The sequence below is a fragment of the Lytechinus pictus genome, chromosome 7, assembly GCF_037042905.1.
Source record: "Lytechinus pictus isolate F3 Inbred chromosome 7, Lp3.0, whole genome shotgun sequence".
Classification (NCBI taxonomy): domain Eukaryota; kingdom Metazoa; phylum Echinodermata; class Echinoidea; order Temnopleuroida; family Toxopneustidae; genus Lytechinus; species Lytechinus pictus.
In genome coordinates, this window is record NC_087251.1 from 15,104,925 (window position 1) to 15,119,460 (window position 14,536).

Sequence of the window (14,536 nt, forward strand, 5' to 3'; positions counted from 1 at the left end):
TTTGAATGGGTAGTATAATTGCACAGGAAAATGCACAGATTGCAAGCAGTCTGCTTCAGATAGAGAGAGATATATATATTTATAGAGAGAGAGAAAAAAAATTGACATATAAAGAAGGAGATACACATAACTTAACAGATGGGGGGGGTGTAAAAGAGAGCAACATTGAGAAGAAGGATAAAGGAGGGCTATTGATGTGTGAGTGTGTAAGAGAGGGAGTAAAATGGGACAGCACGAGAGAGAGGAAGTGAGATAAATAAATAAATGAGAGAGGGAGGAGAAAATCCAAGCTCTGATCTCACTCCAATCCAGGGGCAGATCCAGGATATTCCAAAAGATGGGGGGCACATTTTCCTTAGGATAATTTGACAAGAACAAAAAAAGGGTATCGCTCAAAAATATATTTTTCCCCATGTAAAATTTGACCCCCCCCCCCCCCAAAAAAAAAAAATAGAGTCCTCACTTGTGTATGAACGACATATTCCCATTAAAATATTTACTGTGATTCTCAAAAGTGGGGGCACACTTTTGTTGTATGAAAAACATCTTTAAATTAAAATATTGACTATGACTCAAGGGGGAGGCATGGGCCGGATGTGCCTCCCCCTCCCTTTTGAGAGTCATAATCAATATTTTGATTGCTCCAATATGGATCATTTGGCAATTTATTAACATTTTTGCTCCTTTGCAGTGTTAGTCAATAAAAACATGAACTATCAAATTAAATAACTTAGTATCATAAAATATAAATCTTTTAACTTTATTTTTTGTCCCTACTCTATATTAATTCATGAAAAGGGCAGATAAAAGTATATTGTATTTTGCCAGGTACCATGTTAAATTACAGGTGAATTACAAAGTAAAAATGCTGAGATTTCCATCACATTATCTGATTTCATTAAATTTGATATTTTCATGATTTATGTTTCTTAACTAACTTTAAAAAGGGAGGAACCGATCTGTGATCAAAACTAGACTCCAACAGAGAAGTGTCATAATTCAGAAATTTTATTTAAAAATTGTGGATAAAATTTGTCTTCATGTCAGGGGCGTAACAGGGATCGGTGGCCAGGGGGGGGGGGCAAGAGTAAAAAAAAAATCCCCGGTCATAATCATGGTATGAACAGGCAATGGTGTAATGAGGCAAAAGTTTTGAGGGGGCCAGATATAGCGTATTGAGCAGAATTTATCTGAAAAAAAAGTTGCGACCAAACGAAGCGAGCGAGCAAAAATTCTGGCATTTTTATTACAGAAATCAATTTTTGTTTGACATAGTATTCAAACAATGATATCATTTCAGAAAATGATATCATTTTCACCCTTCTCTCTTTCCTTGTTTTTTTTTGTCTGTACGCCACTGTGAACAGAATTTTTTAAAATTGTGCGCGAAGATCTATAGGCGTGAAGAGCAAAAAAATAAAATAAAAATAAAGAGGTGCACAGTATGACACATGTGCCAAAAAGATGCGTAATAAAAGTCCTGAGCAAACAAAGCAAGCGAAAAAATGAACCTTTTCATGAAAATCTAACTTTGAGGCAGAATCAGTAAACAGGCCCTAACATCATTTTGCACTTTTCCTTTGCTTTTCTTTCCTCTTTATCTTTATCTTTTTTTCTTTTTTAGTTGTTCTTGGTTGTATAAATTTTGAGGGCCATGGCCAAACCGCCAGTGCTATGCGGGTGGGTTCAAGGCAGGGGCGTAACAGGGGTCGGTGGCCAGGGGGGCAAGAGCCAAAAATTTCCCGGTCATATCGTGGTATGAACAGGATTTTTTTATGATTGTGCCCGAGCATTAGCTCAATGCGTGATAAGTACAAAAAAGAGGGGGCACAGCATGGCGCGTGCGGCAAAAAGTTGCTTAATATAAAGTCCCGAGTGAGCGAAGCGAGCGAGAAAAAAAATCACCTTTTCATGAGAATCTAACTTTGAGATTGATTTTGACATGGTATCCAGAAAATAACATCATATCTTACATCTTTCTTTCTTTTCATTTCCTTTCCTGATATCTTTTCGTTTTTGTTCTCGGTTGTAGAACTTTTGGGGGCCAGTGCTATGCGGATCGGGTCCTGGGAAATGGCGGCACCAGAATTTTTAACCTAGGGGAAGGCAAAAGAACATTTTTTTTTGGGGGGTGCAACACACATATACTTTGCCGATTTCACAAAATCGAGCGAGAAGCGCGAGCTAATTTTTTTCAATGTAGATCCTACTGACTTGAAAAAAGGACCTGTTAAGGACTAGCTGTTTGCATTGGGTCACGAAGATGATATCTCACCAAATAAATAATGCGATCGCGAAGCGCGAGCTAAATTTTTTTGATATCCTGAGACCTAGCTGAGATGATAACTGGACGTTTTAAGCACTTTTATGATCATGAACTGGATGGCTATCTAAGTAAACAATTGATGCGAGCTCGTAAAGCGAGCTGAAAATTTTTATTTATGAAAATTATGAATACGAAGGATGTGTATCTCGCTAAAACGAATAATGAAAATTATAATCGCGAGAAGCATATTGACTTGAACATTGGATTTTTAAGTCCCATGTGAACAAATACTTTACTTATCACAGTCAACAGTTACTGCGAGCGCGTAGTGAGAGTGAAATTTTGAATTGTATGTAATGACCTGAAAGATTTATGTTAGTGACAAAAATTGTTGGGAGCTAACGGTGAATGAGTGAGAAAATTTTCAAAATTTAAAGAACGAAAAAGCTGTTTTGAAGCACTTTGCAGCTTTAGGAGGATGGTGACTGCATTAACTATCTCCAAATTTGGGGGGGGGGGGGGGCAAGTGGGGGATCACTTTTGGGGCAAATGCCCCCCCCCCCCCCGTGCCTGTTGGTGCCGCCACTGGTCTGGGGCAGAAGCCCCCGGTACCTCGTAATATTTTTATAATTGCAGATGGCCACTTTTTTTATCAAATCGCGGGTACATACACAACACACATAATAAACGAAATATTTTGAGGCACCACAACATAGCAAATGTGAAAAAAAATGTAAAAATCGCCAGCGAGCCAGAGAAATTTGGCCTTTTATAATTATTTTGAAATTAAATTCTAATTAGCCAAAGTAAACATTAAGAGGATTTTTACGGTAAATCTAGTCAGCGTAAAGCTTTACTTATAGATTAGGACATATAAGGAGATATAACTAGCCCTTGGCTAAGGATTTTTTTTGTCCTGATTGCGACCATTATTGCATAAAATTTAGCAAGCTTATAATAGACGCCATCCACCTTTCTCCCCGTTCTTTATGTTTTTCAATTCTCGGCAGCCAGTTCGTGTTTTTAAGTTCTTTTGTTTGTTTGTCCCTTTTCTTCATATTCTGATTTTCCAATTTAGCTTTTGCCTCTACATTCATTTCCCGTTTCTTTTTGCCCCTTTCTCCCATTTTCCTGCCATTCTTACCCGTGTCATCGAGTCATATCTTTTGATTTTATATTCCTCTCTTGCTTATCATGCTAATGTAAGGAAATCTTGTACTTCCTCACATGTTCTTCGTTCCTTCCTTTTCCCGCTTTCCTTCTATTTCCCTATATGTTCTTTCTTTCTTTCCCTTTCTTTTCATTTTCCCCTTTCCCTGTCCCGTTTTCCCCTTTCCTCTTTTTCTTTCTTTCTATCTCTCTTTCTTTCTTTCTCCTTTTTCTCTTTCCCTTTTTTTTTTTTACTTTCCCGGTAAAATCCGCCGGGGGGGGGGGGGGGAGCTGCCCCCGCCTGTTACGCCACTGGTTCCAGGGTGGAGCCCCTGGAACCTCTTGATATCAAAGCTTTTTTAAACCTTGCAGATTGCAGCTATTTTTAATCAAATCGCAGATATATACAGTATATATCTTTTACACAACACATTAAATGCAGTTGCGCAATGAAACAAATATTTTTAGGGGATGCAACATAGCAATGTGGGAAAAAAAATTAAAATTCGCCAGCGAGCGAAGTGAGCCCGAAAGAAAATGGTCTTTTAAAATTAAATTCCAATTGTTTAATTTTTTTTTACATTACATTCAGCAAATAACATATTTTATTGTTTTCCATTCATTTCATTACGTTGCCTCCTTTATATTTTCTTTATTTCCCCTTCGGTGTAGAACCAAGACCCCCTCCCCCTTGAGTATACGCCAGTGTTTGAACGTAAAGCTTAATGTAGGAAGGGTCCATACAAGGGGGGGGGGCGTTATAGAGCCCTTTGAAGGTTACAGATGAAAAGCCCCTACTGCGTGGGGTATGGGGCAGAGCCCTCAGTCGCTTTGGACATGTTGGAATTAGCCGAAGTAAACATTAAGAGACTTTTTGATGGTAACTCTTTAGCGTATATAAATCACCTAGGTAGGGCATATAACAACAGGAGGATATTTCAAGCCTTTGGCTAAGGACATTTTTGTCCTGATTGGCGACCATTATTGCATAAAAGATAGCAAGCTTAATGTTAGGCCTATAATTGTGCAGTCCATCTTTCTTCCCGTCCTTTATTTTCAATCATCGGCAGCCCGATTGTGTTATTATGTTCTTTTTTTTTGTTGTTCCTTTTCTTCGTTATCCAAATTAGCTGTTGGCTCATTTTATATATACGTACTACCTTAATTTTCCGCTTTTGTTTGCTATTTTGTCATTTTTTTAATTTATTTCCCTTTCTTACTATTAATCATGCTAATTAGTAGGCCTATTGCGGAATGATTTGTTTTTCCTCACATATGTTCTTCTTTCGTTCCTTTTCTTGCTTCCCTAATTCCGTTTTCCGTTTTTATGTTTTTTTAAAGATTCTGTTCACATTTTCCCCTTTTCCTTTCCTCCTTTCCTCTTCCCCCCTTCATTCCCCTTTCCCTTTCTTTCTCCTTCCCTTTTCTCTTTTTCCCGTTTTTTATTATTTTCCCGGTGAAATCTGCCAGGCGGGGTAGGCTGCCCCCTGTTGCGCCACTGCCCCCAGGGCCAGGCCCAGGGGGGGGGTATTCTGAAAAGTCTCAGAAGTTTATGTCGTAAAATATAAATGCAAGATTTGCGTCTCAAACGCCCTTGTCGCAATTAATTATCTTGCTTTTGACTACAGGTGGCGCTTGATGTTTTTTATTTCGTCGGATTGCACAATCTGTTGAACGTGCCCTTTTATGCTGCAGGCAAAATTAGTATGAGCGGTGCGCTCTGAGAAACATGCCCGATAGATTAGCGAGAGATGGTTGGCAGCAATTCGCTGAATTACAGCAACAGCAGTCACGTCACTGCGGTTTCCATGCATAACATTTGGCTGGAGTACACGGGGAGTACACGCAGGCATAGCGCAAATTCCAATCATATTCCATCGGTCTCTCGATCAGACTGGACTCGGGGACAGTGGAGATGAAGGTGTAAGGAATATTCCAAGCTAATTCTGCCAAGTTCGAGGGATAAGCAGAAATCGGATAACCCCTGCACGTCTGCTTGTGAGCGATCTGGAGGGCTGTTGCGGGTTTGTTGATTTTTTTTCAGCTTCCATCGCTGCTTGTCGACGACATTTGGCCTGAAGGCCTGACTGGCCAGGCCGGTCGATTCCCAGTAATGTTAGTGCAACAAGCATCTATTTACATGTGAAAGGATTAGACCCTGACCTAAACATCTACTTAAATCGGAACACCTGAAGACCTCGAGTGATTTTTAATCTGGAACACCCATAGCTGTTCGGTCGATGTTTGTACTCTTCGAGTTGGAGGACTAACTGTTAGGAATCTCTTGGTCTCCAATCCTATTTGACAACAACCTTGAGGAAATGTTATGTAACTGCATCTGATCATGGCATCACAAGACGCGGAAGATGAGGTGTCTTTTCTGAGGACGGTAAGATATGAAAGGATCTGAATATGATGTATACAAATTATAAAACAAGGAGATGATGATGGTAAGGATGGTGGTGAGTGGTGGTGGTGGTGATGATGATGAGGAGGAGGATTGAGGAGCAAGAATGATGATGAGGATGATGAAGATAATGGTGGCCGGTTATGGTGGGGGGTGGGATGATGGTCATTGATGAATTATACACTGATGATGATGATGATGAAGATGATGGTAATGATAATAATGATGATGAAGATGATATATGATTTTGATGGTGGTGGTGGTGGTGATGATGTTGATGGTATTATGATGATGATGATGATGATACACTCAATGACAATGTTGAGCAATAAAGATTATCATTTTGGAAGCAGCTTGTAATAGATCTTGTAATTTTATAATTTTGATGCATTAACCTTTTAATTGAACAGAATGACAACAAGAATTTGATAAATCACCAAATGTTAAAAATCATGTCCATATTTTACACAGCCATTTTATTCAGTGCTTTCAATAGCATTTCATCATAATTACTGAAAAAATAAATGCAAAATTTACAATGAACCGAAATCTGTTACATACATGGAGTTGTGTGACTATCATGATAGTCTTAGTATTCAGGTGTGTCTGTAATTTAATCGTCTTAAAGAAAAATTAAATAGAAAGAAAGGAAACTTGCAGTGTGCTTAACAGAGCTTAACTTCACACTGGAGCATTGCAGTCCCATGTACCCATGTTTGAGCTGTTTGATGCGACCTTTGTAGACCTTTGTCATAAAAATACATGATTGTCACTGATTTATAATTTTACATCATATTTCCCTACCAAACTCATCCAGCACTGTACTCATCCCAATCTTTAGGGGGGAGGGGAGGGGATGTATTTCCAATGATGCATGCTATTAAAGCACCTTTGCTTGGTGCACAGTGTACAGTATTGTCGTCTCCCTTTGATAAAAACACGCGCTCAGTTTTATAGTTCTTTGACCCACTTATGAACTTGAGTCGACAGTCTCTTTTCACAGACCTAGTTCATTCATTGGAATGTATTTAGTAATTGAATTTCATTGGTGTATGATAGTCATTCAGCTTGAATATTAATGAGGGCTGTTCAGGAAAATCCATTTAAATCCACTTTCAATTTGTACATTGCCATACAAGCCATTATTTTACAAAGAATAATGCTGATCCTAATGTTGATAGTAATAATGATGATAACATTCCATAAAAAGGAATGATAATTATGATAATTGTGATAATTATGATGGTGATGAAAATAATAATAGTAACTGATGGATTGATCTTCAAACTTACAAGGTATTTCAAAGTATTTTATAGGTCTATCTGAGTATCTGTGTCTTTCAATTATTGTCTTTCAAATTATGAATGTTATTGTTGTATTATTCTGCAATGAATGCCCCTGAGATTAATCTTTGAACTTTCACTCTATTGTACCACTATCACTGAGTCATGCATGAATTGTTGATACAGACAAACATACCAAAGTACAGTAACAACAAGAAATTATATTTTATGTGATATTTCTTTTAATTCAAGATAGTATAAGTTCTTTTTTTATGATAATTTGTTTTGTTATCTTTAAGACATGAGATTTAAGGTACAAAGCACAGACCTTAAAGATATGCACGATTGAATAATAAATAGAACTTTAAATTTGAAGATAAAAAGGATGATTTGTCATTTCTGAAAACTAAGGATACTTCATGTAAGTCCTAACTCAACTTTGCTTGTTTACATGGTTTCTTGATAATGTTGAGACATGCCTAGACACAAAACATATGATTTATTTGTATCTCCCATATTCATCTTTATCAGTGCCAAATGGGGACTGTGTACCACCTATTCTCATAAAGGCTGATTTTGCTTGGTAATTCATATTTTGGTTTATTTTGATTTTATTGTGAAGATCATGAACAGTAAACATTGCACATAGGGAAGTATGATTTACATTGTACTCTCTAGTAGTGAAGGGTTCAAAGGTTTTTTTTTTGTCTGAATAACAGTCTGATTCCTATTGATAGGAAATAATGAAGTCTCCACATTTTAGATTTTCACTCATCAATTTCATATTGGTTAGCGATCCTAACTTAGGACTACAATGTAGGAGTATATAGATTGTGTATTAGAAAGTTTTATTGAAAGATATGATAAAGGTGCAAAGAGAAACCTCTGAAATGTATTTAGCTGCTTAATTTTCCCCAGTATGTTAACTGTTTTGTGGTATTTAAAAAGAATAAACAAAAGAGGGCCAGTACTTGACAAAACTTATTATAATTTAATCAATAGTAAATCAAATTTGCTCTCAAAAACTTGAATCAATTGCTCAATATCAGTAGCCTAAAACAGAAGTCTGTGAGAACTTTGCAAAGAATTTGTCAAGTTACAAATAAAGCTAGATGAAATGTGAAGTTCAAACAGAGTGAGAGACGAATGTGGTATGAAACTAAGGAAATATATCAGGTACAGAAAATTGAAATAAGAATAAATTAGAAAAAGATGAGAGTGAAAGGAAGTGATTTATAATAATAAGTAGGCCTACTTATCATTAAAGGGGAATCCAACCCAAATAAAAACTTGTTTTTATAAGAAAAAGAAAAATCAGACAAGTTGATAGGTGAAAGTTTGAACAATATTGGACAAACAACAAGAAAGTTATGAATTTTTAAAAGTTGTAAATATTGGTAATCACTATACCCATGGAGACTTCAAATTGGCCGCATATGGGATGTCATAGTGATGTAAGGCAAGGACTACTCTTCCATGTACTCCAATACATATTATGGCTAAAATGTCATTTTCCCCAAAAGTTTTATTTCAAATTATATTTTTCTTTCATGAGGACATAAAACAATATACTACCTGGGTTATATTTAGATTACTGCCCCAGGGGAAAGGGTACTTAGGAGAAAACCACAAATCCCTGATAATAAAGTACATGGCCTATGGAAAAGTTGTCCTTGCCCCTTGTCATAATTTACTTACATAGTTGCCAATTTGAAATCTACATACTATTAGTGATCTCAATTTTAAAGCAGCTATAACTTTCTTATTGCTTGTCCGGTTTCTTTCAAACTTTCACCATTCTGTTTAATTTATTTTTTTTCCTTCCCAACACAACATTTTGTGGCCAAGGCTGGATTCCCCTTTAACAATAGAAGAGGGAACAAGTAATTCAAGTACATGAGGAAGGAAACCCAGAAATGGAAATAATTTTGCTGATAAAACAATTAAAGTAACGAGGAAACTTCCAGTGTTGCAGTCAATGTTCAGATACCTAAGGCACCAGAGAGTACATAATCATTGTTTATTCATATTTGCTGTTTGCTTTTTAATGATATTTGACAGTACGAAGTTCAGTTAAAATTAAAGATGAACAGAGTAAAGCATTGAAGAGATATGAGTTTGTCTTCCATTTGATAACCATATTAAGGGATATCTTGTAAATCAAAAGTGAAACTTGATTTTGTTTACACAATTTAGGATCTACAAGATATGTTTGCCAACAAAAGTAATCAAATATTGATTAACGCAATGAAATTAGAATGAAATATTGTGTGTCTGCACCGACATTTTTGCACTTTGTATGTATGCATGACAAATAATAAAGGAACCCTTGAAAAAATGAGGCAATATTTAATCTGAAGGGTTTTGGTAGATGTATGTTTACATACATATCAAATTGTCCAACGTAAATCATTTTAAAAAGTTGCATGAACTCTTAGATTTGGCAAGCTAATCTGCCAAATCAAGACTACATGATTGTGTACTGGTATGTGTACCACTATTACTTAGAGGTATAGAGAGAGACAGAAAGAGAGAGAGAGAGAAAGAAGTAGAAACCTGTTTCACCCAGTGACAAAGCACTATTCTTTTACTCAACGCATATTTCGTAATATAAATGTTTGATTATTGTCCATTGTTTGTTTAGTAGTACAGTACTGCAGAAAGATAGCTTGCTCAAACTTGTCTACCTTTAGTGTTTTGTGATCTTTATCAGTTCAGATTATATCAGTAATAAAATTATCCTTTTAGAGGTAATTTGCAAAATTATGTCAGAGAACTTTATTTAATAGATATATGTTAGAGTATTATATGACATGTTTTCTGATGGTTTTTGTTCATAGGTAAACCATGAAAGTGGTAGTAGTAGTAGTATATTTGTAATAAACATTACTACTAGTACACTACACTGTACTACTACTACTTCTACTACAATGTAGTTTCAACCTATTCTGCTATTAACTTTTATACTGTATAATTTATGTAACTTCTCCCTACCTACATTACTGTCACCTCTTTTCTAGTAAAATAAGATACGCAACGAACACAGACTTTACACATGCAATACATAGACAGATTTTCATTTTAAAATCCGACTCAAAATGGTGGGAAAATAATGAATTTAGGGCTTTTCATGTGACGACCTCAAAATGCAGCCTTTCTCATCCAAATCCTCGAATCGTGTGCAAAGTGAATGGGTGCGCAGACATGGGGTACCATTTTTTTTTTCAATCTGAAAATGACTGCCCAAGGTTTTTTCAAGAAAATCCTATATTTTCTTTCATTTTTCAATGAGAAATTTGGTACACTTACTCATAATAATATAAGGAACATTATTAACTGAAAGATTTTGTGAAATAAGAAGAAATTAATATTAAATCTTAACTCAAATCGTTAGGGGGGAAAAACTTGGGGCCCACCATCACAATTACAGAACAAGTTGAAGTACTATCATCAAGGTTATGCTGATCAATTTAACCAAAAATGTGGCCTAGTTCCCAGCCAATTTTTTAGTGATGGCAGAATTTGACTATCATCATCCATTCCATATCCAATATGTGTACACAGGATTATAGTGCTATACGCTGCACCACACTTAGTCGATATTATGACGGGTATATTAAGCTAGATGTAGTGGCAGGCAGCTCGTTGAGGATAATGTGATTAAAGTATACATCAGTCATTCACTTGATGAGTCCAGACTTGATGAGGGCACACTAGCATAGGGATGTTGTCATGACAACCAGACGCACACCATTCAGGTGAGCTGAGAAAAGCACTCCATCTAAATCCCACCTTTGGTCTGCGAGATCTAGATGTCTGATGAGTAGACACCTTTGGCTAAATTGAATCTATTTTTTCATCTTCATCATATTCTTTCTGTCATTTTCCTATGCCTCTGCACCTTACTTCTTCTACTACTACTTCTCCTTCCCCTTCTTCCTCTCCTTCTTTCCTTCTTCTCCTTCTCCCTCTCCTTCTTTTTATTTTTTTTGTCTTCTTCTTCGTCTTCTCCTCCTCCCCCTCCTCCTTCTTCTCCCCCTCCTTCTCCTCCTTCTTCATCGTCATCATCATCATCATCATCTTCTTCTTCATCTTCTTCTTCAAGTTTCTTCTTCTTCCTCTTCTTCTTCACTTCTTCTTCTCCTCCTTTTCCTCTTCTTTTATGTTTTCATGTAAAAATCAAATTTTCAAGCTAACAAAAGTTAATTATTGACCCCTTAATAATATGCGTAAGCGTTGATAATTAAAGATACTGTGTGCTTGTAATCAAAGCCGTATTAGGGAAGTTAACAAATTGATGCACTCTAGGTTTGAGGTTTGATCCCTTGTCATGTCTTTTGGATGGTGAAGTTAAACGTGGTAGGACTCAGTCCCAGATGTTAATTATCATATATCTGACTGATACACGTCTGTAAAAAGACAAATGCGCTCATACATTGATTGTGTTTTTTAAATGTTGTTGTAGGTTTGAAGTGCACATTTACTTGCAAAAATATCCTAATTAGTTAATCAATGCATCATTTAGAAGGATTTGTATTTATTTGGTTTTTAATGCTGTATGAATGAAAAGTAAATGTAATGTATCTATTATAATAAAGGATTTGATTTTGAACCCCAAGATATCGAAACCAAAAAAAAATAGTATCTTAGCATTTTCTCCTGCTTAAGAATGTGATTAGTGCCTGTAATGGATTATGGTGAGCTTTTTTCTTCAGATTTAGCAAATCATAAATAAAGGTACAATGTAAACCTACTGAAGCAGTGAAAATCAGATTACTTGACTTTATTATGCTCTCTACATGTAGAGAGTATGTGTACATGAAGTAGGGAAGTGATTTTAAAGAGGTAGAAGTGCCACAGAACTGATATACCGGTAGATTGATTGATGTACAAAATGAAATTACAATAATTGAAGAAATATGGAATATATTTATATAGGCCTAATATACTTTTTACGGATGGGGATGGTATGATAAAGAGATAAAGAATCAAACTTGCATTTAATAGGTGAATTGAGAAAGGGAAAGGACATGGAGGAATAAATATGACAGATGTACAAGTAGAATAGAAAGGGGAGGGGGGAGTGGGAGATAAGTTTACAGAGACAGGATTCGCAGGGGATTTGAAACAGGTAGACAGAAACTGGTGGAAAATTTTAGTATGGAAAGAGAGAAAATAGGAAAAATATCTATGAAATGTTATTGTGAAAATCTATCAGGGTTACTAGTACACCACTCTGATTGCATCACTCCAATAGAGTCTGTAGACTGGTTCTATGCATGGGATTGAATATGTAATTAAAGTGCACTGTATCAAATTGCTATACACATACACTTGTTGCTGTTTTTAATTATCAATAGTGCTGGGTAGAGGAAAAAACTAATTGTTAGTGCTGATTTGAAAACTGGCTAGCAGTAGCAAGCTACTTTGTAGTTGACATTTGGAGGTGCAATAAGCCTTTGTGAATTATTCATATTATAAGGTGCTTACCCTGACGGTTGTTTTTCATGTGTTATTCTTGAATGTTCGCTGAAGCAAATCTGAGGATTGACTTTGAATAAATGCATAAATGCATACTGGTCAGAAATTGAATTTAACAACAAATTTGTGAAAGAAATTCTGTTTACTAACATGCCCCAAGTAAACTCCCAATTATTAATATTATACACCTTCTGGAAAACCTTATCACTTCAAAAAGTGACTGTTTGTATACTTTCTTATAATGTAAATTTTAGTAGAAGGATTCCTATTTTGTGGTTTATTGTATGTCCATGATACCTGCATGATACTGCTTTTTGTATTATTAAGTTCGATGCGCCAAAAAATGTATTGTGCAGTCATGCATGGTCAAGGACCTTTTGTAAACTTCTGTGTAAGAACTGATACAATACACTGGCAACTATCCAGTCTTGCTTGCAAAAGGCAGGTTCTATTATTTCTAAAGTCATAAATGACTTTAGAAATAATAGAACCTGCCTTTTGCATTATACTATAGTGTCATTGCATGTGGGATTCATTTATGAAATAGCCAAGTGCAATAGAGAGCTTTGCAACTCGGTCCCTGATTTTATTTAATTTTTACCACAATATATAATATAGATTTCAAGTTTTAATTTTTGACTAGATGTAGTGTTGATGATTGTCTGTCAAATTTTACCCAGATAAAAATCAGACAATTTCCTAGCAATCAATGATACATCAGCTACATGTATATAGGCTTATTAATTTTTTTACAGACGGTTTTAATATGAATCTTCAAGCTATCGAACCGTACCATGAAATTCAAAATAGCTTAAGACTAATCTCTTAAATTCTCTTTGTGGTTTGCAATTTTCTGAAGGACATAACTACTGCTTTCATGCTTCTTTGATCAGAGCATGGATCCTACTAGAAAATAAATGGTTTTCAGATCCAAAGCTCCAGATTCTTGTTTGAAGCCTGTGAGGAGCTTCAATGTACATGCAGATAAATGCAAAAGTAAGACACTGTGAAGTCATCTAATATACTCATCTTGTTAAATGATTAACACACAGAGCTAGGCAAAATATTGTCAATTACAAAATCCTGGCCAGGTACACTGGATGTATTGTGAAATTCACCGGGGGGGGGGGGGGGGGGGTTGGCAGTCAAATATATTGCTATACACACGCGTGACAAAAAACTTGTTTAAAGAGGTGTTTTTTCAGTTTTGGACGTGGGCTGCGTGTGCACTCGTTAAGGGTATCAAAAATGCTGAATTTAAAAAAAGGGTAGTTTTGAAAAAATGGTCAATGGTCAATTGCAGGGTCAAACTTATTTAGGGTATGTTTTTTTTCCAAAGCTTTTTTTTAAAGACTAACCAAACATGTTTAGGGTATGTTTTTTTCCCTGGGGTCATATTCTGGCGACAACTTGTTTAGGGGCCAAAATGTGTAAAGAAAGCCCGCGAAAAACTTGTTTAGGGGGTTATTTTGCACACAGCGAAAAACTTGTTTAGGGGGTGTTTGGAAATAATTTGTCCATACGTGTTTACAGCAATACATTTGACTGCACCCCCCACCCCCTCCCCCGGGGAAATTCACAAGAATCCCCATCGCCCACAGTCCACAGAGGTGATGCAGGAGGGCAGAGGAATCTTGCAGCACCCAGCATTGCCCCAGCGGAGAACAAAAATGAGGATTAGGGCCTATGAACCAACCTTATATTATCCACATTATACACTAACATTCACTTGAAATCATAAGTAAAATATTGAATATCATCTTTAATACAGGTATTTTGACATGATTACCTTTTACAGATTATTATTTTTTGCTGCCAAGACTGGTCATGAGCTTATTTCAATCAAATGTTGACTGTTTAATGGTTTACTTGATGCTTGATAATGCAGTTACTAGTCATGCAGTCCGTTTGATCTTTTTATCAATTTTAGATGCATGATCCAGTGCAGCT